Below are 24,169 nucleotides of genomic sequence, written 5' to 3'. Positions count from 1 at the left end.
ACACACACACACACACACACACACACACACACACACACACACACACATCCACACACACAATTGCACATTAAAATCCCTATCCCACGGATATCGACACATTCGTGCACTTCTCTCTCTACTCTGTTATTACAAATTAATATTGTTTTTCATTTTTGTTAAAATCGAGCGTTGAACTTAATTTTACCTGTATAATAACTTGTCCGTATAAAATAATGTGGATTATATCTCTGTGACACTGGAAGGTTGCTGGTACTTAAAGCACAAGTTTTCAATTTTTACCTTTCATATGTTCTGATAGCTGTACATTTTATTATGCACTTTTTATACTTTGTAACGTTTCAGTTCTATGAATAAATTATAATTATTATTTTACAGGAAAACGATGTAAGAGTGTTTGTGCACTACGTTACCTGAATACCTAATTCGTATTCAGGCCCTATTCTCATTCTCCCTACGTCATACGTCCGAAACAATTACCTTAATTATTATTAATGCCAATGAAGCTTCATACTTGACATTGTCTTTGAATTTTATTTCGAGTATTACTTATTTGGACAGTAATGGTTACGGACGTATGTCAAACGGACAAACGAGAGTGGACGCCCAGTTCCGAATCCGAGAACTGGCGGTACGTCACGTGTGTCCGACGTGTCATATCCATGTCCAAATATGAAAATTTATATTCGTTAAGGCACTACCTGTAACACGGATTAGAAGTATTAATTGTCTTGGTATTTATAAAATAATGGGAACAACGGAACGGCAATTGAAAACATATCCAAACGTGTCAAATGTTAATCTAAAAATAATTACAAACCAAATCATTTTCCCAAAGATTTTTCTTCGTGTGTATTTAGATTTCTCACTGTTTGTCAATTTTAAAGTTAAGGATAAAATTATTACCACAATTTTAATATCTTGATATTTCGAACCCTGCCGACTATACTAAATCTTTTTATAATACAATAAGTTAAAATACATTGATATATAGAATTATCGTAAAAAAAAGTATTAACAAAATTGGGTCCCCGCGGCAAAGTGCCCAAGATGCTGGCACCGTTCCCCCTTGTATTGTTATTCTAATACTTTGGGCGAGGTAGCTGCTGGCCCTTGGGTTTCCTAGACAGTCTATTAATTTATTAGATAAAATTTGTACAGATGAAGGGACCCTACGGGCCAAGATGTACCCTGCCAGTACCTCACAACTAACTAACCTAATTAGTTCCAAATTTACCAATAGAACTTGGTCGGCAAGTTTATTAAAATTAGTAGAACAAACTCTTGATCGTATTGCACATGTACCGACAAAATATGGAGGCGCGATTTCATATAACATTCTCAACGAAAAACATGCGTCTTGATCAGTCGCCAAAATATAAATGAAATTAGCGAACTGTGTGCAAAACATAAATTATAGTCGTATTGTTGTGTTCTTATTTAATGACTGTACTTGCTTTTGTTTGAATTTATTTTTATTTATGATATCGTACGTACATACTATTCTAGCGGCGACAATGAAAATGCTTCGATGGATGTGCGGAATAACGAGGCTTCATAAAATCCGTAACGAAACGAATATGTTCGTAGTAGCCTCGGTGTACGGGACATCGTAGATAAGCTTCAAGAGAAGTAAGCTGAGGTGGTATGGACACTTGAAAAGGAGTCATTCCGATTACAATGGAAATGCCGTGATATATCTGAAGAACCCTGGGTCCAGGAGGAAGACCTAGGATGAGGTGGACAGACCAAATCTCCTAAGATTTATGGAGCTGATTTAAAGACCATCAGATGGAAATAATAATGCTGAGGGGAGAGAGGTTTTTTTATTATATCAAGTGACAGGACGAACAAGTTGTGCGCCAGGTGGTAAGCGACACGCCTGTCCATAACAGTTGCAATGCCACTCAATGCTTTAAGTCACAAAGATCTGAGGAGCACTGCCACCGCGCCCGACACCCTGAGACATTAGTTGACAAGTACCATGTGCCTGTAATTTCACCAGGACCCCTTACCCTTCAAAACCGTAACATAATAATGCTGACATTACTGCTTGGCGGCAAAAATAGGTAAGGTGGCAGGAGGTACTTCCCTGGACGAGCTCTTTCACAAGCAGGTTTACTACTACTGATTGAATTACATTCCCATAAAGGTAGGCCCCTAAATGCGTTTGAGAAAATTTATTAAATTCTTTATTTATTTAACATATTATTTTATTTGACCATAAGATTGATTTTAAATGCCTAAATAAGAGCCTCATAAAAATTTCTATTTGACATCTATACCGTTCTCACCTACAGAATTGCTATACAGCAAATTCAATACAGCAAACAGACAGTACCCCTGACAGATTTCGAAATTAAAATTTCGATTAGATCAATCCAAAAACATCCACAAAACATCCTACAAAAATCAGGCAACTTAAATAAATTGGCGGTAACTTTATATAGGTACGTGCACACATATTTGTAGGTAGGGAGTACGAGGGAGGGATGAGATCATCAACCACAACCCTCTTTAGCAAACTACAACAAACTTTGCAAACAAAGATCAAATAGAAGGGGTCCGTTTGTTTAAGCAATGTAAACTAGCCTCAAACTGGAAGTTTTCTTTGATGGAAATGTGACTGGAATATAAAAAGTTTCTTTCGTCTGTCTCTAATTCTTTGTGGCGAACAAAATTTCATTTTTGTGTCGAAAGAAGTAAAAAAGTCATTAAAAGTTATGGAAAAGAAAATATGGTATCATTCGACGCAATTTGCGAATTACAAAAAATTGTAGCAGTAGAGCTCGTTGTAAAAATTTGTCCAGAGAAGTACTGCCACCGTAAACTATTTCTACCGCCACAGAATGTGAGCATTACTGCGTTCCGGTTTCAAGTGTAAGTAAGGGTGCTGGTGAAATTACAGGCGCGTGGGACTTTTCAACTTATGTCTCAGGGTGACGGGTGCAATGGCAGTGTCTCTCGGATCTTAGTGATTTAAAACTCTGAGCCGCACTGCAACTGTTATGGATTACACCTGTCGCTTACCAGCAGACACATGACTTCGTTCGCACCTGGAATCATAAAAAAACACTAAAGTTTATAACTTGTAATGCCTCCGTGGCCGAACGGTTACCATGCCGGATTGCGACGCAGAGGTCCCAGGTTCGATTCCCGGGCCGGGAGAAATATTTGTATGGCCTACATTTATTTCTCTCGTGAGTTTTAGTGTAATTTGTGATTGTTTATGTGTGTCCATGGCACCCGCGACATAAGGTTTCCCTAGTGCAGGGCTGTGTTGAATGTGTGCCTTATTATTATTATTAATTAACTTGATGCAGTAGTATCGCTACATAAATGTCCCGCAGTTGAGCACAGTCCTCCTCTACCTTCCTAGATTAGTATCTAAGATAGTTCTTTAGAGGAAACCAGTTCCCAGATATGGGATGATGATAGTTAGTGTAAGGGATGATGATAGATAGTTAGTAGTATTGTATATGGATACATATACAGGATTATTTTTAAAACACTGACAACGTGTTGTCGTGTGACAACTGAAAAAGTGGCATATAATTATTAATACAAAGATCGAATGCTTACAAAAAAATCCTTTGATCCGGCCGGATTCGAACAGACGTCTTCTAGCAAAACGTGCCAGATTTGTTGTCGGATCTTTGTACATAGTTTTCAACGACTTTCTTAGCAACCATATTTTTTTTGCTGAAAACGAAATACAATGATCGGACAACAAGCGTAGAGAAAAAATCGTGAGGACAGCTGGTTCGCTCCGTGGCTTAGTTGGCATTGCGTCTGCCACGGTTTTCTAGAAGACGTCGGTTCGAATTGGGCCGGATCGAAGGAATTTTTTCTAACCATTCGATCTTTGTATTAATAATTATGAGGCACTTTGCAGATCTGTATTTAATAGTAAGGAAGCATCCTCTCCCCACCACTCACTCCTGCGTTTTACATAGAGCTATCACCGTAAAGAGTGATCTATTTACATATTATATATATTTTATTTTTGTGTGAAAGTAAAAAGGTGATAAATTATTAAAAGCCGTGGAACAAAAGTTGTTGTTTATCAGATGTCAGTAATATAGTTATGCGAGATTGTTAATATTTTACAAATCACCCTGTATTGTTTTTCTAAAAAAAATATGACAATCATATTGTATAAGAATGTACAGACGGCAGAACAATAGCGTAAAGCTGAAAGCGAAAAATGGACGATGAACGAAACAAAAACACGTATCGCATCAAAATTCTTTCACGTCAATTAATCCGCTGCGTACACATTGCGGTACACACGAGTTTACACAAAAGTTTAAAGCTCAACGCCGATAATGCCGAAAAATCGTCTAAACAATCCATTAGTTCGTGATAATGATCCACGCCAAGAACAGTAGTGTAGTAATTTACGTATGAATCCGTCGCTTCACAAAGTTATTAGGGAATTCGTCTATGTCGTTATCCAATGTGTACATTTATTTACACGCATCAAAAGGGATCAAGGACGTTTTTTCCAAGTTTCATAATCTAAAATATAAATAACGAAATAAATAATTTAATAAATTTATATAGATATTTTTATTTTACTTTATTAGGGTCATCAAATATTAAAAAAATACCTTGATCTCTAGGTACTTTCGATGTGAGTAAAGATACCGTTTGTAAGTATCCTTATTAAAAAGGGAAGGAAGTATATAGGGTCACCACACTCCACATGACAAGTTTCTTTTTACACATTAATTTAGATTTCTTGCTCAAGAAAAAATTCTTGAATGTGAGTGCGAACAAAATCTTATATTTTTTTTCATAATATCAAGCGACGAGACAAACAAGACATGCGTCTGGTGGTACGCGACATGCATGTCCTTGACATTTGCAGTGCCACTCAGAGTTTTAAATCGCAAAGATCTAAAGGGCACTGCCAGTGCGCCCGTCACCTTGACACATAAGTGACAAGTCCCCATGTGTCTGTGTTTTCACAAATACCCTTACCCTTAAAAACCAGGTCAAATAGATGATTTTATTAATGATCACCCCCTAGGACACCGTTCCTAATAGGCTGGCAATGTTGACCCTTCGGATGGTTAAGTTTATTTTTTGGTAGAAATTTGTGCCAGCTTTCTGGTTACCAGAGACTTTAACGCTTATTAGCCAGAAGGTTCGCCTGTTGCCTCCGTGGACTCAGGGTTTCCACCGCGAAAAATGCACAAAATTGTAGCACCGGCCGAGAGTGGCGTAATATTTTGAAGGAAGCTTCAATGTCCACAAAATTCATTTATGGCGCTTGGTATATGACGATTATATCAAAATCCTTATGGGTGGAAAAATGGAAAGCGCTAACGACAAAAACCTTGGATAAGTAAAGTAGTCGGGCTAGCACGATAGGGCGCGTCTAGCGCGAGACCGAGAGTGACATAAAGCGTGAAATACTGGTATTTTCGCATAGATATCTCGCGCTGTATGTCGCTCTCGCGCCAGGCACGCTTGTTTGTGCTAGCCCTACAGTACTGACAGAATAAAGCAATATAATGTAGACTAGATGACGCGCGATGCGCCGGGCCGCTAAAGCGGCCCGCGAGGGCTTTCTTTGTATCTGGTGACAAATTGGGAGTTACTTCAGTAGAGAATTCTTTTTGTTTGACTTTGAGTGGGAATCGCTGCCATTGTATTGCGAATTTTGTTTTTTTTTTAGTCCCGGTAGAAACTGCCCAAGGTGTAGAGCAACATTTGTTTGGATAGGGCTAAATAGTATATTTCGCCCGTGCAGCTGGGGTCCTACCTGATGCGGAGCATTTTTCGAAGGTTTTGGTACTTTCTGATACTCACCAAATCAACCCAACCATTATTCACATACATTACTCTTATATACCCGCTCTTCTTCTGGGAGAAAAATGCTGGTAAAAAAACCGAAAATTCACTGGTATGGTGGCCATCTTGGAAAATGGCGGGATCCAAATTTCGCTCGCAGATACATACTATGAACCTCCATACACGATCGGTTTTCAAATTTCAGTCGAATCAAAGCACTTTTATTTCGGGACGCCATTTTGAGTACGCCATCATGAAACTTTCTTTTACCTGCAGTTGGCTCGTACTGTTCTGTACGACATTTGTTTGAGCGCCTCTCCAACACTCGCCAAGATGTGGGCCTTAAAACATATTATTGTTACTATGTTAGAAAATGGCGGAATCAAAAATTTGATCGCATATTCTTATTACGAGCACCCAAACATGAAAACGTATAAAATTTCAGCCGGATCGGAGTATCTTTTTGTCGGACCGCCATCTTGAATCGGCCATTTTGTAAAAATAATTTTGACAGCCAGTTAGATCCTGTCGCCCTCTACGATATTAGTTTGAGCACGATCTACCTATCTCCAATAGTTACCGAGGCACAGGTCCCCGAAATGTGTATGGCGACCATTTTGTTTTTCGAATTTTTAATTTTTTTCACTCCCGGTAGAAACTGCCCAGAGTGTGGATAAACATTTGTTTGGACACTTTGAGCCAAGACGCGTACTTTGGTCGGGCAGCTGGGGTCCTACCTGATGCGGAGCACGTTTCGAAGATTACTTTACCATCTGATACTCATCAAACCTGTCCGACCATAATTTCCCTACATCATTTTTACCAACCCGCACTTCTTCTGGGAGAAAAATGACTCCAAAGGGCAGAAAATTCACATGTTTGGCGGCCAATCTTGGAAAATGGCGGAATCGAAATTTTGACCCCAGTTTCCTATTGTGGACTCCCATATACGGCCGCATGCCAAATTTCAGTCGGATCCGAGCACTTTTATTTTAAGACCCCACTTTGAGTCGGCCATCTTGAAAAAATTTTTTGACCCCCACCGCCCTCTATGACATTTGGTCGAGGACCCCCCGCCCATCTCCAGTACTTGCCGAGCTACGGGGCTCTGAAATTTGTATGGCGGCCATCTTGTTTATTCGAATTTTGAATTTTTTTCACTTCCGGTAGAAAGTGCCCAGGGTAGCGGCCATTTTTAGTTTGAGGATCCTGACGGTAGGTGTTATACTTTGGCCGCGCTGCCGGGGTCCCACTTGATGCAGTGCACTTTTCGAAGATTTCGGATTTTTCTGGTACTCACCGGAGCCATCCGATCACGACTCCCGTACATCATTTTGACCCACAGCGACTCATTCTGGGAGATCAATTATCTAAATCACTGGTTCAATCAGTCAGTCAGACAGTGGTAATCCAGCTATACTTTCATCCGATATGTCACTTAATTCACTGACAATTATCAACCGCTGCACTCCAAAAGCTTCACAGTTAAAAATTATATGAGCAATATCAGCATTGGCATTGGAACAATAATTACATTTCGAGCTAGTTACAATCTCTAGTCTATTAAGATGGGCTGGAACTAAGCAATGAACGAATCGCAGGCGATTAATTACAGCTATGAACTTTCTGCCGCAGTACTTGAATCTGTAATACCAGGGCTCTATTGGTATGTCTTTTTGTATTTCTGCATACCACTTTCCTTTACTTTCCTTAGTTTTATCCCAATATTGCAGCCACATTCTTCGTGTGTTTCTTTTCAATAATTGGTAAAAATTAGTAAATGGTACTTTTAAAATCTCCGTATGATCCTTATCGTGGTCTTGCAGAGTTGTCAAATCCACATACAATATAATCTTTAATTTGTTTGGAGAACTCCGAGCCAAATTGTATACTTTGACCGGGCAGCTGGGGTCTGACCTTAGAATAATAACGCATAGAAACCTAGCCCGCACACGCTAAGTGAGGCAAGTTAAAGGCTTCCCAACGGGCTCCCAGGAGCGCGCGGGCTGTTAGTGCTCAAGGTCAAATTGCACCGCGAACAGCTCCAAAATTTTTTGCTAAAAATGACGAAATTTGCGGTAAAACGGTGTAAAAATAGAACAGACAAACATAAAATAGACACTAACATCACATTCCACAAGTAAGTAATGCGTTTCAACTAATATTTTTATGAAATTATTCACTAAAACAGAAAAATAATTTCGCGGCAACAAGATACGATAGTGTTGCAAAGTAACGAATTTTTTTTCTCCCCATTTTGCTATTCTGTATCAAAATAATTATATTACGTAAATTTTAGTGGTGCCTGTAATTTCGATTTATTTGCGCATCTTGAACTAATATTTACTTGAATAAACATTAAATGTATTCGTTAACTCCTGTAAGTGATTGGGACACTTAATTATTTTATAATACTTTTAACGGCTCTGCGTTCATGCTTTATTGAATAATTATTTATTTTAATTTTATTTGAATTGGAGCACATATTGCTACAAATTTACACTTATATATTTGTTTCTACTATAGTGTTGGCACCACCAGTACAACTTTGATAGCTTATTATGTGTCTTTCTTTTCGTAACTCAAGCGAAATATTTTATATTAAAATATTTTATTTTCTTAAAAGGGGAGCATTCTTAAGCGATTTTTTAATCTATTTTAACAGTTATTTTCTTTAATGTTTGCCTATGGCATTTTCGGTTTTAGGTTTCGAATATGGCACTTATTTCTAAATCCAAGATGGCGGGCGCGATTTTTCGAATAATGGCAAGTTGGGTATCGTTTTCGAGATGTTTGGGAATGTTCAATACAAATATGGCACTCATTTCTAAATTAATACCTCGAAAATGATACCCACATAGCATTTTTTTGAAAAAATCGTGCCCGCCGTCTTGGATTTAGAAATGAGTGCCATATTCGTAATGAGCACCCCCAAGTATCTCGGAAATGATACCCATATTGTATTTATTTGAAAACTCGTGTCCGCCATCTTGGATTTAGAAATGAGTGCCATATTCGTAATGAGCATCCCCAAATACCTCGAAAATGATACCCATATAGCATTTTTTTGAAAAATCGTGCGCGCCATCTTGGATTTAGAAATGAGTGCCATATTCGTAATGAGCACCCCCAAGTACATCGAAAATGATACCCATATTGCATTTATTTGAAAACTCGTGTCCGCCATCTTGGATTTAGAAATGAGTGCCATATTCGTAATGAGCATCCCCAAATACCTCGAAAAGGATACCCATATAGCATATTTTGAAAAATCGTGTCCGCCATCTTGGATTTACAAATAAGTGCTATATTCGTTTTTCATCGACAAAACCGACCATATCTGTAGGCACCTGATCGACATTGGCGATCGACAGTAACGATCGACAAAATCGAACACATCTGTAGGCACCTGATCGACAATGTCGGGCAAATCTGCCTACAGATTCAACTTAATGATGAGTTAAGCAAGATACAATTTCCCCACTTTTGAGGGAAATGTTATTCCATGGCATTATTATTTGTATATTTGTGTGCGTGCCGACGAGCGTAGTTACAAGTTGCTTACGCCTACATGAATTTGGTTTTTGCCTCACTTGTGACAGTTCGTTTGATATGAAACTATCATTCTATGCGTTATTATTCTAAGGGGTCTGACCTGATGCGGAACACATTTTGAAAGTGTCGGTACCTTTTATGCTCACCTAATCCATCCGTCCATTACTTCTCTGCATAATTTTTACCTACTCGCCCTTTGTTGATGAGGCGAAGGATGTATGTCAGGACCGTAGCAAGTGGAAGACTATTGTCTCCACCTACCCCGACGGGAAAAAGGCGTGATGTATATGTATGTATGTACTCGCCCTTTGTCTGGTTAAAAAATTACGCCAAAAGATAGACAGTTTAAATGTGTTTCGGCCATCTTGGAAAATTTTTGAATTAAAATTTCGAACACAGATTTGTATTGTGGGCTTCTATACATGCCTAGATATCGAATATGAGCCGGATCGGAGCACATTTTTGTCGAACCGCCATTTTGAATTCGCCATTTTGAATTTTTTTTATTACCAGGAATTGGCTCTTACCACCTTCTATCACATTTGTTAGAGCGCACTCCACCTATCTCCAATACTCGCCGAGATGTGGGCCTCCAAACACATTGTCCTATAAAAAATGTATGGCGCGGCCATCTTGGAAACTGGCGTAAATAAAATTTTGACCACAAATTCGTATTGTGGACTTCTTTACATGGCCAGATGTCGAATTTGAGCCAAATCTGAGCACATTTTTGTCGAACCGCCATTTTGAATCCGCCATTTTGAAATATTTCTTTACCACCAATTGGCTCTTACCATCTTCTATCATATTTGTTTGAACGCGCTTCACCTATCTTCAATACTCGCCGAGATGTAGGCCTCGAAACACATTAGACGGTAGAAAATGTATGGCGGCCATATTGGAAAATGGTGGAATCAAAATTTTGACCACATATTATTTTTAGGAACTACCAGACATGGAAGTGTTTAAAATTTCAGCTGGATCGGAGCACCTTTTTGTCGGGCCGCCATCTTGAATCGGCCATCTTGAAAAAAATATTTCAACAGTCAGTTGGACTCTGGCGTGCTCTACAATATTAGTTGGAACACGAGTCACCTATCTCCAATAGTTTCCGAGATAGAGGCTTTCAAAATTTGTATGGCGGCCATTTTGTTTTTCGAATTTTGAACTTTTTTCACTTTCCTTTAAAATTGCCCAGGGTGTGTATGAACATTTGTTTGGGCACTTTGAGCCTAGACGTATACTTTGGCCGGACGGCTAGGGTAGTACCTGATGCGGAGCACATTTCAAAGAGTTGAATAGTTTTTGACGTTCATATGACCGATATAACCATTACTCTCCTACATCACTTGTACCTATCCACCCTTCTTCTGGGCGAAAAATGACTCCAAAGGGCGAAAGTTTCACATGTATGGCGGCCATCTTGGAAAATGGCGGAATCAAAATTCTAACCCCAGATTTGTAACCTAAGCCCCCATACACGTCCGCATGCCAAATTTCGGCCGGATTGGACCACCTTTTTTTCGGGCCGCCATTTTGAGTCGGCCATCTTGAAAAAAAATTGTCACCGGCAGTTGACCCCCGCCGCCCTCTATGACATTTGGTCGAGCACACCCCACCTACCTCTTGTAGTTTTCGAGATATAAAGCTCTGCAATTTGTATGGCGGCCATCTTGTTTTTACGAATTTGGAATTTTTTTCACTTCCGGTAGAAACTGACCAGGGTGGCGGCCATTTTTAGTAAGAACACCTTTCCGGTAGGTCTTATACTTTAACCGCGCGCGTAGGAGTTTACCTGATGCAGTCCACTTTTCGAAGATTTCGGATTTTTCTGGTACTCACGGGACCGATCCGTCTACGAGTCTAGTACATTATTTTTACCCACCGGCACTCCTTCTGGGAGAACAATTATGTCAGTATCTAGATCAGTGGTAATCGAGCTATATATAGTATAATAAAAGACTAATTACTACGGTATGATTTTTTTTTACTTTGCCGATATTTCGAAATGGTTACACGGTCGACAGTCAATAGTCAACCCGCGACCATGGAGCATGTAACTGTAACTGTCCCAAAATGTCGGGAAAATAAAAAGAAATCAGGCCGTGGTAAGAAACCTGTAATTAGTGATAATTACTTAGTGAAAAGCCACGAAAGTTTTCTATCTGCGTTATGTGTAATTAATGATAAAAATAAAGCAATTATTATACAACATCATACACGTTACTCCGATCTCAAAGTAAGTCACTAACGCACTTGTGTTATGGAAATTGGAAACAACGACGATGCCACAAACACGCAGACCCGAGACAATAAAGAAAAGTTAGTTTTTCTACATTGACCCGGCCGGGAATCGAACACGGGACCTCAGAGATGGCGATACCTTGCAGCCACACTGCCACGGATGTCGACAAAAGCTCTGAAGACAACAAAATGGCGTTTAATCCATCAACTAAAGATCTTTAAAAAGCAAATATATTTATAAGATGATGGTGTGATAGAAATATTTATCTCGAACTTTTCCAACTGAAAATATGTGTAAACAAAATGTATGTAAATATGTGACAGAGGACAAAATGCTGAGGTTTGTATGAGACAGCCATTCCACGTATGATTAGATCTAATTACGGATTGTGACGTACCTATGACGTCAGGAACGGTCCGTGTGAAGAATTAATGCGCGTTCACAACGTGGAACGAAATGTGGACTTTTTATTCATACGTTAAAATAAAGTAACGATTCTTAAAAAGGCACGAAACGTGTAATTAAGGCAAGGGTATTATTTCAAGCGTACATTTTAGGAGGCGAGGTGTGGGAGACCGCCTCTTGCGTCCCGCAACCCGCGCGCTGAAAATTAATATGATCAAAATAAGAACAGGCGGAGAAAATTTGACACAGACCCGACAAGCGTCCGATGGCGACTAACGGGGCAGCGGGTGACGTGGTGCGTCGTTAAACCGATATGGCATAAATGTGAATGTAATAACCACAGGGTTTTCAAAACCCTGTATCTAAAATATTTAAAATACAGGGTTTTAGTTGAAAACCAAAATTGAGCAGGTTCTCCGTAGTATGTATTTCTTACGATCTTTTTTAATTTATTTCTGTCAGTTTCTCAAATTGTTACTTTTCGAATTAGGTCACTTTATTACTGACTGTGCGGTATGTAGCATAAATTCGCGTATGTGACCTACTTTTATTACGCATGGTGTGAAATTGATACGATGCGACTAGCCCAGAAGTGGGACAGCTCAAACAAGCTTAATAAATGTATTAATATTATAAACGTTCATTTCTCTTTTTTGTTGTGATAAGATCACATCTGCAAAATGGCAATAGTCTAGGATCGAAATTAGTCGAAATACAATCAAAAATATTTAGTAATTTAAATATTTTGTATTTGACGAGATATATAATTGCAACAGTAATTTACAATATGGGCCTTTCATGGCATACAGTGTTTAATAAAGCTCGAAGCGAGGGTTTTTTTAAATGCTACAAAAAAGTATAAAAGCTAATAAATAAAGATGTATATGAAACTTAAAAGATTTTCAATTTTCATTAAAGAATCCCACATAACCCCCAGAGACGACAGGTATATTTCGAAGATTTCTCCCCCACCCAGTCAACAAAAAAAAAAAAGATACTCTGGTGACTGACGCGCAAAATTGTATTAGGGAATTTGCAGTTTTCGACCTGATAATGAAAAAAAAATTGTAAATACCTGAACCGATATGAACGATTACTAAGTACTACGCCATTGAGACGTAGGCGTACCTTTGGGATTCACTCAATTAGACCAATACGTAGCCGAGATATATTTGGACAGACATGTTTATACTATTCCCGTCTTTATATTTCACGCTTCGTACCCTCATTAATAAAATGGCGTAAATCAAAGAAGTAACTTTTGGGAGCACGAAAAAATAGATAAAAAAAATAACGTACGTGACACCAAGTATTTGGCAATGTTAGTTAAGTTTCGATTTAATTTTTTAAATTTATTTCATCAGTTTCATTTTATTAAATGCCTCCATGGCCGAACGACGTGGAGAAATATATGTATGGCGTACATTGACTTACAAATAAATGGACGACAGGTCTAATACAAAAACCACGAAAAATAATGTCCCAAGTCAACCTATTTAAACGTAGTGACATGTAAAGGAATATGAAAAAGCTAAAACGTTGAATTTAAATTGTAATGTCATCGCAGTATTGTCTAATTTTGCTTGCTTCGCTGTCAGTCGAACAAACGAAGACTAAAGCGTGAATGACGCTCTGTATACGATTTTAACGCCCTATAAGTTCGGACACTTTTTAGCGCGGACCCGACGTCCATATAATTGTAAGTCAATGATGGCGTACATATGTTTCTCTCCTGAGTTTGGGTGTAATTTGTGGTTATCTATGTTTGTAGCCATGGCACCCGCGACACAGGGTTTCCCTAGTGCGGGGCTATGAGTGTGTGCTTAAAAAAATAGAGGGGGCAATTTACAAGGCAACAGCAACAAGACCGATGCCGATAAATTAGGCTCACAGTAAGCACAGTAGTGTAACTTTTGACAATCAATGTGGTAACAGTTCTTCTTCTTTTTGTATCGATGGCATACATCGATACAAAAAGCACTGTGGTCCAGAACACAGTAACGCCGACCGCATCACAAATACATTAAAATGTTCGTCTGTAAAGTTGCAAATTTATGCTTACGAATCTTTATCTAGGCCTTTCTACTTACCGATATATTTATTTGCCACGATACAAAAGAATATCCAAAGTTAAAATTAATGCAATCTGTATAGATAAAAGAATTAGGTATTTTTCCTGGACTCCAAACGTACTCGACCCCGGTGACATACCTAAGTTCGACAAACTCTCCGTACGTACATTATGATTAAAACAAACCTTTGGGAATTATTGTTACCGCGTTCAGAAATAGAGGTGGAATGTTAATAATGTTTTTAACATTCTGAATGTTACGACCTAGAGGACCAATCTGAAATAAACTTCCAGATAATTCAGTATTATTGAGAATTTGACTTTGACGATTTGGTATTATTAGTTGTAAGAATTTTCACGAGTTCTATGCATTTTTAATTAAGTTTATGTCAAAGGGGTTTTTCGTGATTGCTAGACAACAGCCGTGACTATGGGACCTACAAAGCGCCTGAAACGTTCCCAATAAATAGTTTTATAAGAACATGTCGTCATTAAAAAACAGAAAACGTTGTAAAAATTACCCTAAAAAAACATTAAATTAGCCCAAAAAATGTCAAACGCAACCCGACAAGGTCGGTGAAAGCGCGAGCGGCGGAAACCCGACACCGCGTGACGTCACACGCGGGCCGTGCGCAGTGCACGAGGACTGCGGTGCGCAAGAGTGCGCCAAACGGACGTCGTCGTCACAAACGACAGACGCTTATGATGAGCTTTCAATGCATATAACTTTAGGATATATCTGTTTAGAACTACTTAATTGCCAATATCTTCGAAATTCAAAAAGTAACACAATTGGCAAAGTTACAAAATCATTAAACAATGTATATTATAATTACCTTCGTATAATTTTTCATATCAAAAAGAATACAGTCGCAAGATAATAAATACTACGTTGTTCTACAGTGTCATTATTACGTACTTACACTTTGAAAAAAACAATTAGGTACAGATTAATACGAATGGGCCATGTACAAATATGTGTTATGTAGAAAGGGCAAAAGTGCCATTTCGAAAAATTTTTCAGCGGAACATGTTTTGGGTTTTAACGATAGTTTTAAAATATTTACGTCCCGTTTTAAAATTTAATTTTGCTTTTAATTATGTTTAAGTTTCAATTCAATTTAAAAAAGGACTTAACATTTTAAAACTTGAACATGGTCTTGAAAAACTAAAACATGGTCCCCTTAGCAATTTTTCGAAATGGCGCTTTCGCCATTTCTATAAAACACCGACGAAATGTAGTAGTCAGGCTAAAGTTACACATAATTAGAGCTAAATTATTTTCGAAAGAAAGCAAGAGGAAAAAAACATAACGCGTCAAAATAATTTGGTAATCTTTCAACAGATATTGCGCGTTTACTTTTCGAATGTGTTTTTTTTGGATTTGACTGGTGTCGTGTGCAACTTTAGTAATTTATTTGCAATTATTGTACAATCGCAAACAAAGTATTTTGTTTCCGACAAATAAAAGAAAGGAAAACACAAAACTAAAGCGTCACATGATAAAAATGATAATAATCTAGAAGTTCACCGAAACTAATTTTCCTTGTAGCTGGATATCGAACCCGGAACCTGTAATTTGGCTGCCGGCACCATGCCTGTAATCCACGGGACATGCTGTCTACTGTAGTATCTATGAAAATGTGGTTGACAATGAAATTATTGCAACTTTAAAAAGGAATTTCTAAAATGTGTATTAGAAAAAAAAACAAAATGGTGGAATATAAAAGGTTACAATAATAATATAGTCATATTTTAAATTATAAAGCTCTTCTTCTGAATCCAATACCGTAGTAAAGTAATTGGCAGTTACTCATCAAAGATAGAAGAAAGAAAGATAGAAGTCATGCTCACATTACTGTTTGGCGGCAGAAATAAGTAAGGTGGCAGTGACAAGCATTACCTTATAACTATCTTATGGTTTCTTTTCTCTCTTTCCTTTTTCTACACGCCAACAGAACATTACGAAATGCCTAGTTCGATACAGAAATAGTCTAGGTACATTTATAATAGTTTTATGTAATCAGTGAATTATACCACCTTGCATAATTATATTGTTTAAACTTGTTTCGTCCATTACAGTATAATATCATTCATCTTTTTTCAGATAGTGTTGGCGTGTGTGGGAAGGATTATTGGCTAAATAGCTAATAATGTAGCGGCCGTAGCTGAAAAAAAAAATTTGTTTTTATAGTTTTACTACATCAGCTTGTAATGGCGGCTAAAAGAGAAATGACCGCGTGTGATAATTGGAATGTTATAATTAGATAATAGTGTTATAGGCGGGGACAGTACTGAGTAGTATACAACGCAGAACTATTTTACTAACATCATAAACATTAATAATTCATCATATTTTATATAATAACTTTGTGCAGGACGGCGGTGGGAGTCGTCGCAGAGGTCGCTTGCACGTTTGAACTTACCTTACTACCAAATGCCAGATCTAAAAAGTGTCATATAGTGCAACAAAAATGTAAAAGTTTAGTTTTGGTAAATTTATTATGTTTTGTAAAAGTAATGGAACAAAAGTTGTTCTTTATGATGTTAGTAATATAGTCTTGCGAATTGATTTTAAAAGTAATCGTGTATAAAAATTTATACGATAAAACTGAAGAAGCTTGAGAAGTATTTAAAAATAGGTTTTTTTTGTAGATAAGGTACTGACAATTGAGCAAAATATGTGTTGCTTGTACGAGTATAGCCAGTTAAACAACTGCATATTGTCAATATAATATTGTTATTAGATTTACCAAAGATATTGCTTACAAATTCAATCGTATTTATCAACAAAACTAATTAGCAAAGGTCGAAATTGTCAGGTACAATTACGAATGGTAGTTCTTATTATTTAAGTTATTTGAGTATATTGACATAAAATACCATATTACACTCGAAAATTTAAATAATAAATGTTGCCACGAATATTAGGCAGACAACACTAACCTGAGATTCACCGAATTCTACTTATTAGTTGTCGACAGAGATGCCAAGTACAAATAACACGTCGTTAATTCGTAATTACAATGTAAGGAATGTGCCAACATTTTTGTTACAATGAGTGCCAGATATACAGTTCTTTGGCTCTGTAGATGGACAATATTCTAAATAGTAATATTACTTATTTTTCAACACATTTGCTCGTAACGGGCTTCTTATTGTATCGCTTTTAGGCTCATAAACCTAGCTATTGAACACGCGTTTGTAATTATATTACAAAACGTGTGTGTAATAAGTATAGGCTTAACCGGATTAAGATGTATCTCACAACAAGGCCTATGTATTAAAACTATGCATTCTTAAATTATCCGGGTTATGTCTTTGAAATTAACTTGGTCTATTAAAAAAACAGCTCTAACCTACATATTATAAGATTCAAATTACAATGACAGTAATCCCAAACAAACAGGGTCACAGTTTTTTTTTTATTTCTGTTTAATACGGTTGTGTAGTCTTACCTTACAAATAATATTTTTATTAATAAATTTATATTTCTTATTTGATGTGATAAATATAGAATTTGAGTGAAATAAGGACATATTTATATTATTTCGCATTGGCTGTTTAGGAATTTCACCTAAGTCTCATTATTGCCGAAGCACCTGCGCGCGCATATCCGCGCCGCGGCGCCAGGCGCAGAAAAAATAACTCTGCGCGCCAATTTCCATTGATACGTTCGAAACATTTATATACGCTGTGTGTTAGATAATTACCTAGGTGTTTAAAATGTCCTGCTCAAGCACGGAAGAAAACATTTTGACGGATTTAACACCGCCCGAAATCCTCACAGAGGCACAAAACGCAAGTGACAGTTTATTACCTTCGAAATCCAGAGAAAAATACATGGCTGCATATGAAACTTTTAATTAATGCCAAATAAAGCTATTTTTCATTTCCATTTTACTCAAGTTTGTTTCATTTTCCTCGCAAATGTGTTGAAAAACGTCGTATGAAACACGTGTGCTTTGATCATTACACTCTCGGCTTTCTTATCGCGCTCGCCTGCGGCTCGCGCGAGTAATAACGCCTCGTGTGTAATGACCAACTTAGCACACTTGTATCATAATGTACTATAAATTAAGTGTGTTAAGAAGAAGTCAATACAAAGGTCTAAGAAAAAATTCTTAGATCCGGCTGGATTCAACCCTTTCAGCATACCATGCCTGACACTCTTCCAACTGAGCTAACAAACGATATATCAGTTTTATTTTGTACCTTTTTTTGGAATATATTTCACCAGTTTTACGAAAAAATGTTTATGTCATATTATTATTTATATTATGACATAATTTGGAAAGTAACATGGGTGCGATATCTATAATTCTTGAAGTGATATAAAATGTCTTATGTAAGTATGTGCAGGATCAAAGTATTAATTTGCACCATTGACTTACAAATAAATGGACGACGGGTCTAATACGAAAACCACGAAAAAAATGTCCCAAGTCTACCTATTCGAAATTTAAATTGTTATGTCATCGCAGTATCGCGCTGTCAGTAGAACAAATGAAGACTAAAGCGGAGTGTCGCGCTCTGTATACGATTTTAGCGCCTTACAAGTGCGGACACTTTTTAGCGCGGACCCGACGTCCATATAATTGTAAGTCAATGATTTGCACACAATTTTTTGCCATATTGCGAGTAATTTTAGAATTCTTCGTTCATTAATATATTCTATTTTATAAAATACAGCTCTAAGAGTCGTATTCTAGAACTCTACTCAATGCCCAAGTTAGGATTTGAGCAGACTTGAGTATGATTTCAAGCACTGGAAATACGACCCTAATGGCAAGGACTTGACTATGATGACTATTTTCAATGCTCACTGCAATACTCAAATCTTGACTTGAGTATTGAGTAAAGTTCTGGAATACGACCCTAAGTGTCCTTTGATGAATCCTCATTATGAAAGTACACGACCAAAGATATAATGGGCACCCATTATATCTTTGGTCGTGCCCATTTAAAGAATTTTGTAAAAACCGAAACAAATGAAATTTGAAGGGAATGTCAGGTGCATACGGTGAAAGGTGACGGATTTGTAAAAAATGTGTGTGGTTTGGCATTATCATGATAAAATGTGACACCTTCACCATTCACCAGTCGTGGGTGCTTTTCATTAATTGTAAATTGAAAATTCCCGCCTTGTCTTAAATTCCGCGCAAAAATATAATTCCGTACCTGAGAAGCATTACACTGTAAGTGCTATTTTTGTAATTTTACAGGGTACGCGATTTTGTGTCGAAATGCAGCATGTACAACATTCAGAATGGCTTGAAATAATACTAATTGAGTTTTAATAACATTTCGAGCTTCCGTAGTTGTCGTACAAATTGCTTTTCGCCACAAAATCGCTTCCTCAGTAAAATTATAAAAATGGCGCTTACAGTGTACGGAATTTTTAAAAACACCATAGACAACATAAAATTTTAAAAGATAAAACTTTTTTTTTGTTTAAAGTTATGGCAAAAAGTGCACGGACGTTAAGCCAACTCACTATTCATACTTATTATGTATAAAAATATCTATGACCGCCGTCTAAACTTTCAGCGCCTCATAGTTAATATGATCTCAAACGCGAAACTGTATACAGAACAGATATTTATTTATTTTAAAGGTACACAAACAGAGTGTAATCACATAACAAATATATTTTACAAATATTTAGACAAGACCACATTCCAAAACCAGAATACACATCATGACAAAATAAATATTACTTATTTTGCTACATTTCATAAAATATAAACACATTATTTTTTGCAAAGAGATAGGAATGTAGTATAATAATATTATTAACAAACAGCACATTTGTTGCTCTGATCCCAAAGTAAGTAGCAAAAGCACTTATTTTATGGAAATCAGAAACAACGACAGTACCACAACACCCAGACCCGAGACAGAAAAGTTAGCTTTTCTACGTTGACCCGGCCGGGGGTCTCGGATGGCGACACCATGAAACCTGGTGTGCAAGTCAGTCTTACCTCCGGTGGTCAAAATAATAATATTAGCACACTGTAAAAACGCAAATTAATTTTTAATTAAATCACAAGGTTGTCCGCTTTCATATTTATCATATTTGTAGAACTATCAGAAAAGTAGTAGAGTCAGAGAAGGGGGATGCCAAATTTAATGGTGAAATATTACAATTCATTAAGACGACATAGCTGGTATAGTTGAAAACGCCCAGTAGTTGAAAGACCTGACATAGTGCATGGATGTAATATTTATATAACTTGGAGAGGAAATTAATATTAATAAAATAAAAATGACAACCACTTAAAAAAAAGAAAAATAGAGAAAAATAGAAATCATAAAGCTGATCAACAGACTATACCGACAAGAGCGTAGCTCTTAAATAAGAAGACAATTTGAAGTAACCAGTGAAATCACAACATGACTACATTGATTATTTCCAATTGTCGCTAAATCATTGTGATTGTTGTAGCAATCATTGTGATTGTTGTAACAAGCATTGTGCTTGTTGTTGCAATCATTTATCAGGCTCAGCAGGAAACAAGTTACATTATCAACTTAAACAACATCTTGTTTATTAATTTTTTTCAGTGCATGCCATTGAAAGTTCAGAAGTTAAACGAGAAATTGTGTGTCGTACGTGTTGGTATTTGAAATGCATGGACGTAAATGTTTTGGCACTTGAGCGATGCTGACGTCATCCCGATGATTTATCTTCCCTGACCATGGCCACTCAGTACCTGTTTAGGGTGATTTGATGAACTACTTACATGCCATACAATCTAATATGTAACGGTCTATTTGTGGCACCTGTTATGAGCAACTTCATTCAAGCATTTATACTAAACAACTGTTTCAAGCAATGAATAGCAGCGTAAGGGAGCGTTCGCATTATGTCGTGACGACAGAATATTCGTGCAGTTAAAGTGTCGTGACTTGTATATTTAAATGAAGTTGTTCATATGTAGTACAACACGATTAACCGTCGTTCAAGACTTTTTTTGAGGTTACGACGACCGACTGTCAAGACAATGGGAAGGGTTAAAACGACTGTTGTCGAAAATGTGACGACAGATAATCGCAGCTACTATTATCGTCACGTTTTATTTATCGTTATCTCATATTTGCAAACGACAAGGCGGCTGCCGTGAAACGATAAATTGTCGTCACCCCCGAGTGGGAACATAGACATGATTGTCGTTCAACGACAAAAAAGTCCACGACACAACAGTCACGACAGATAGTCGTGATATGGGAACAGTTACGACATAAGGGAACGCGTCCTGACTTTTATGATTTCTTTTGTGGGAGGGCGGTTGTTTTTCAATTGAGTTTTAGACGGTTGAAATCAGTTTTAGTTTTATCTATGGTACAGGGTGTGCAGTGCACACGAGCATAAGGTCTTGGCGGGCGCCGGGTGCCAAGCGAGCGAGTGGAGTATACGGGCTATTGCTTCCCTATATAATATAAAATTGGGTAATTTTATTTTTTTCTCTATCTAAAGTCAGTGGAAATTTTTGTTATTTGTGTATTCGAGTATATCATCCTGAAATATTCAAAATATTTCAGGGTACTACTCGAATATTGTAATACATAATATTGTAGAATATTTAAATAATAAAACCTGGCACCGAAATTAGGTACCGAAAACTGACTTGAAATTTACCTAATTGCACCATTTGTAGGCGATTTCTGAGGAAACTATAACTGTAAGTATACCATTTTGATAGCATGCAGACTAGAGGGCGCCAGGGTGTTGGTCGCACCTGGCCGCCACATGGGCTAGCGCCGGCACTGGTTCGAATCCCTGAGACAGCATGTTACCTATGACTTAATTTGGAAGTTGTTTAATAATGTTTGTTGATGACGACGGCATTGCAACACATACATATATTATAATCATACTATGCAAATTTAATAAACCCTCTCGTTAAAAAAGACCCGTGTCCAGTAGTGGGCGTATATTATGTTGATGATGAACAGATTCAAAGTGGTTTTATAGTTTTTAAGACTTTCGTGGTTATTCACTGAACGATTGTCTCTACGTTCATCAACATGTACCATGGTAAAAAACCAGTAACCTAATAATAACTATAGATATCATATCTAAGGTTATAAACCTTACTTTTAATTTCATGTTAGGTATGGTCGCCTAGTTAAAATCGTTTTATGGTGTTCAATGTGGTCGAGCCGTCGAGGATGGTGCACCAGCACGTACATTAAGATTCCTTTAGTTGATAATTTAATTTTAAATTATTTTTTTATTTCCTTATTAAAATGTATTGACTTCGTTGGACAAACGGTATGCACCGTGGGAGCTGGATGAGGAGGTCCCGGGTTCGATGCCCGGTAGGAGCAATTAGGAAATGCATTTTTTCTACATTGGTTCTGCTCTGGGTGTTCTGGGTAGTGCCCGAAGTGAACTCCCTGTTTTGAGACCGGGTAAGTGACGTGGTTGAATAACAATTGAAAAACTTGAATCTTGAAAAATAATTGAAAACTTCACAGAATGTACAATTTCTTAAGCGGGTTTTGTACATGTACAAAAAGAACGCAAAAATCATATAGTTCCTGTCAGAATAGCGGAATTCACGTAATATAAGAAACGTTAATATAGTTTACATACTGTCTATGGTATGTACTGTCAAAACTTATGAAAAAATTTCTGTGTCAATGCGCGCCATCTAGTATGGAGTAGCGGAATCATTAATATTCATATCGCTCACGCTAAGGTTCAAAAACGAGTTACTTAAGAAAATATATTTTTCGCGTTATACTAATAATCCAAAGTAATAAAAAAGTTCCTAAAAGCTTCATATGAGTGTAAAAATTAAGAAATGAATAAAATCTTGAACGTAAAATTATTTCAAATACTTTCTTAAGATAATAAAGACGAAACATTATGAAAAATATTTTTGTTTATATTTTGAACTGCAATTAGGTTGTTAAAACTTCACAACCGCAGAGAAGTCACGCAGTTATTATTAAGTTGGTTACGTCATTAGATTAAGTTTTTAAAGTACGTGTTTAATATAACAGCGGATTAATGAATAGAAGAACATCGTACCAATTCCGTAATAATTAGCTACTATGTTTATTATTAAAATGTTCACTCACAAAAGTAAATCCACAGAAGTTTCCGGACACAATTCACAAAAACCGCTCGAGCGTAAAATTCAAAATTCTAACCCAGGTGAATGCACTCCGCGACTGTCGTTCACATCGAAAATAACTTTTTAATTAATATTACTTTTTTAATTTTCTGGAAGCAAGGGCTGGAGGAGACACGTCCTCGGTAACTGTCGAAAGAGGTTTGAGTTCGGCCTGGGCACAGCTATCGGGTTAAGAGTGTTCCTTGTCGTGTGCGCGCGTCAATTATACCTCTATTTATTACATCGAACTAGCGAACTATAAACAAGTAGAACGACAGAGACTTCAAAGAAATCGATCGCTGTTTAGGAGATCGATGGTCATTCCACCTGCGGAATGAGCAGGTTTAGATATTAATTCGTGTCAACTTATTTACCAAGATATATTACGTTCGTATTGAAAAAATGTCATTTATTGTCAAATTAGGTAATAATGAAAACATACAGCGTGAAACAAAAAGATGTTGTAATATTTAGGAACACAAATGTGTCCGTGAAAATGACTACACATAAACACGTTTAACAAGTTATGTGCAAAGTGAATTTTACAATTTGTCATTATATTTATACGAGCGATAAATTTTCTTGAATGCAGGTGTGAGCGGTCATTAATACAAAATGCTTGGTTTTATCACCTGCCACAGAAACTATTATTTTCATTGATACCTAGCATCTTACTAGGTATGTCGATGTATGCAGCAGGAATTGTACAGTTGTGTATAATATAAAAGAAGCTTTAATAAAACAACTACGTTACCTTTACCACAAAGACACAATTTACACAAATCCAAAATCACCGAAAACAAATTATAAATATATTTAAATCACTCTTTGTGTAAAACGTTTTGAGCTGCGTACGATTTTAAAAGGTAAAAAAGCACGGGCAAATATCCCGAAGTGCCTTCAACAACTGCGGAGGAGGAGGTAAGGTGTGAATCAGCCTAAAATGCTGTTAGCTAAGAAGTTTAT

At 37.1% G+C, this 24,169-nt stretch overlaps 1 protein-coding gene across 2 annotated transcripts in view; it reads right to left on the bottom strand.

The window, feature by feature from the left end:
• Nucleotides 1–24,169, bottom strand: part of LOC113236803 (four and a half LIM domains protein 2) — a 147,921-nt gene that overhangs the window by 67,969 nt on the left and 55,783 nt on the right. Inside the window, exon 1 of one of the 2 annotated variants that reach the window (XM_026472995.1) lies at nt 23,169–23,266. The exons of the other annotated variant lie outside the window; for it this stretch is intronic. The gene's annotated coding sequence lies outside the window, so the exon portion shown is untranslated. Of the gene's footprint in view, nt 1–23,168; nt 23,267–24,169 lie in introns of those variants that run through there. 2 annotated transcript variants of the gene reach the window in all.

The sequence above is a fragment of the Hyposmocoma kahamanoa genome, unplaced genomic scaffold (genome assembly GCF_003589595.1).
Source record: "Hyposmocoma kahamanoa isolate Upper Pololo Valley unplaced genomic scaffold, ASM358959v1 92, whole genome shotgun sequence".
NCBI lineage: Eukaryota > Metazoa > Arthropoda > Insecta > Lepidoptera > Cosmopterigidae > Hyposmocoma > Hyposmocoma kahamanoa.
The sequence above is the reverse complement of the archived record's forward strand: the minus strand, read 5'-3'. Positions and strand labels throughout refer to the sequence as shown.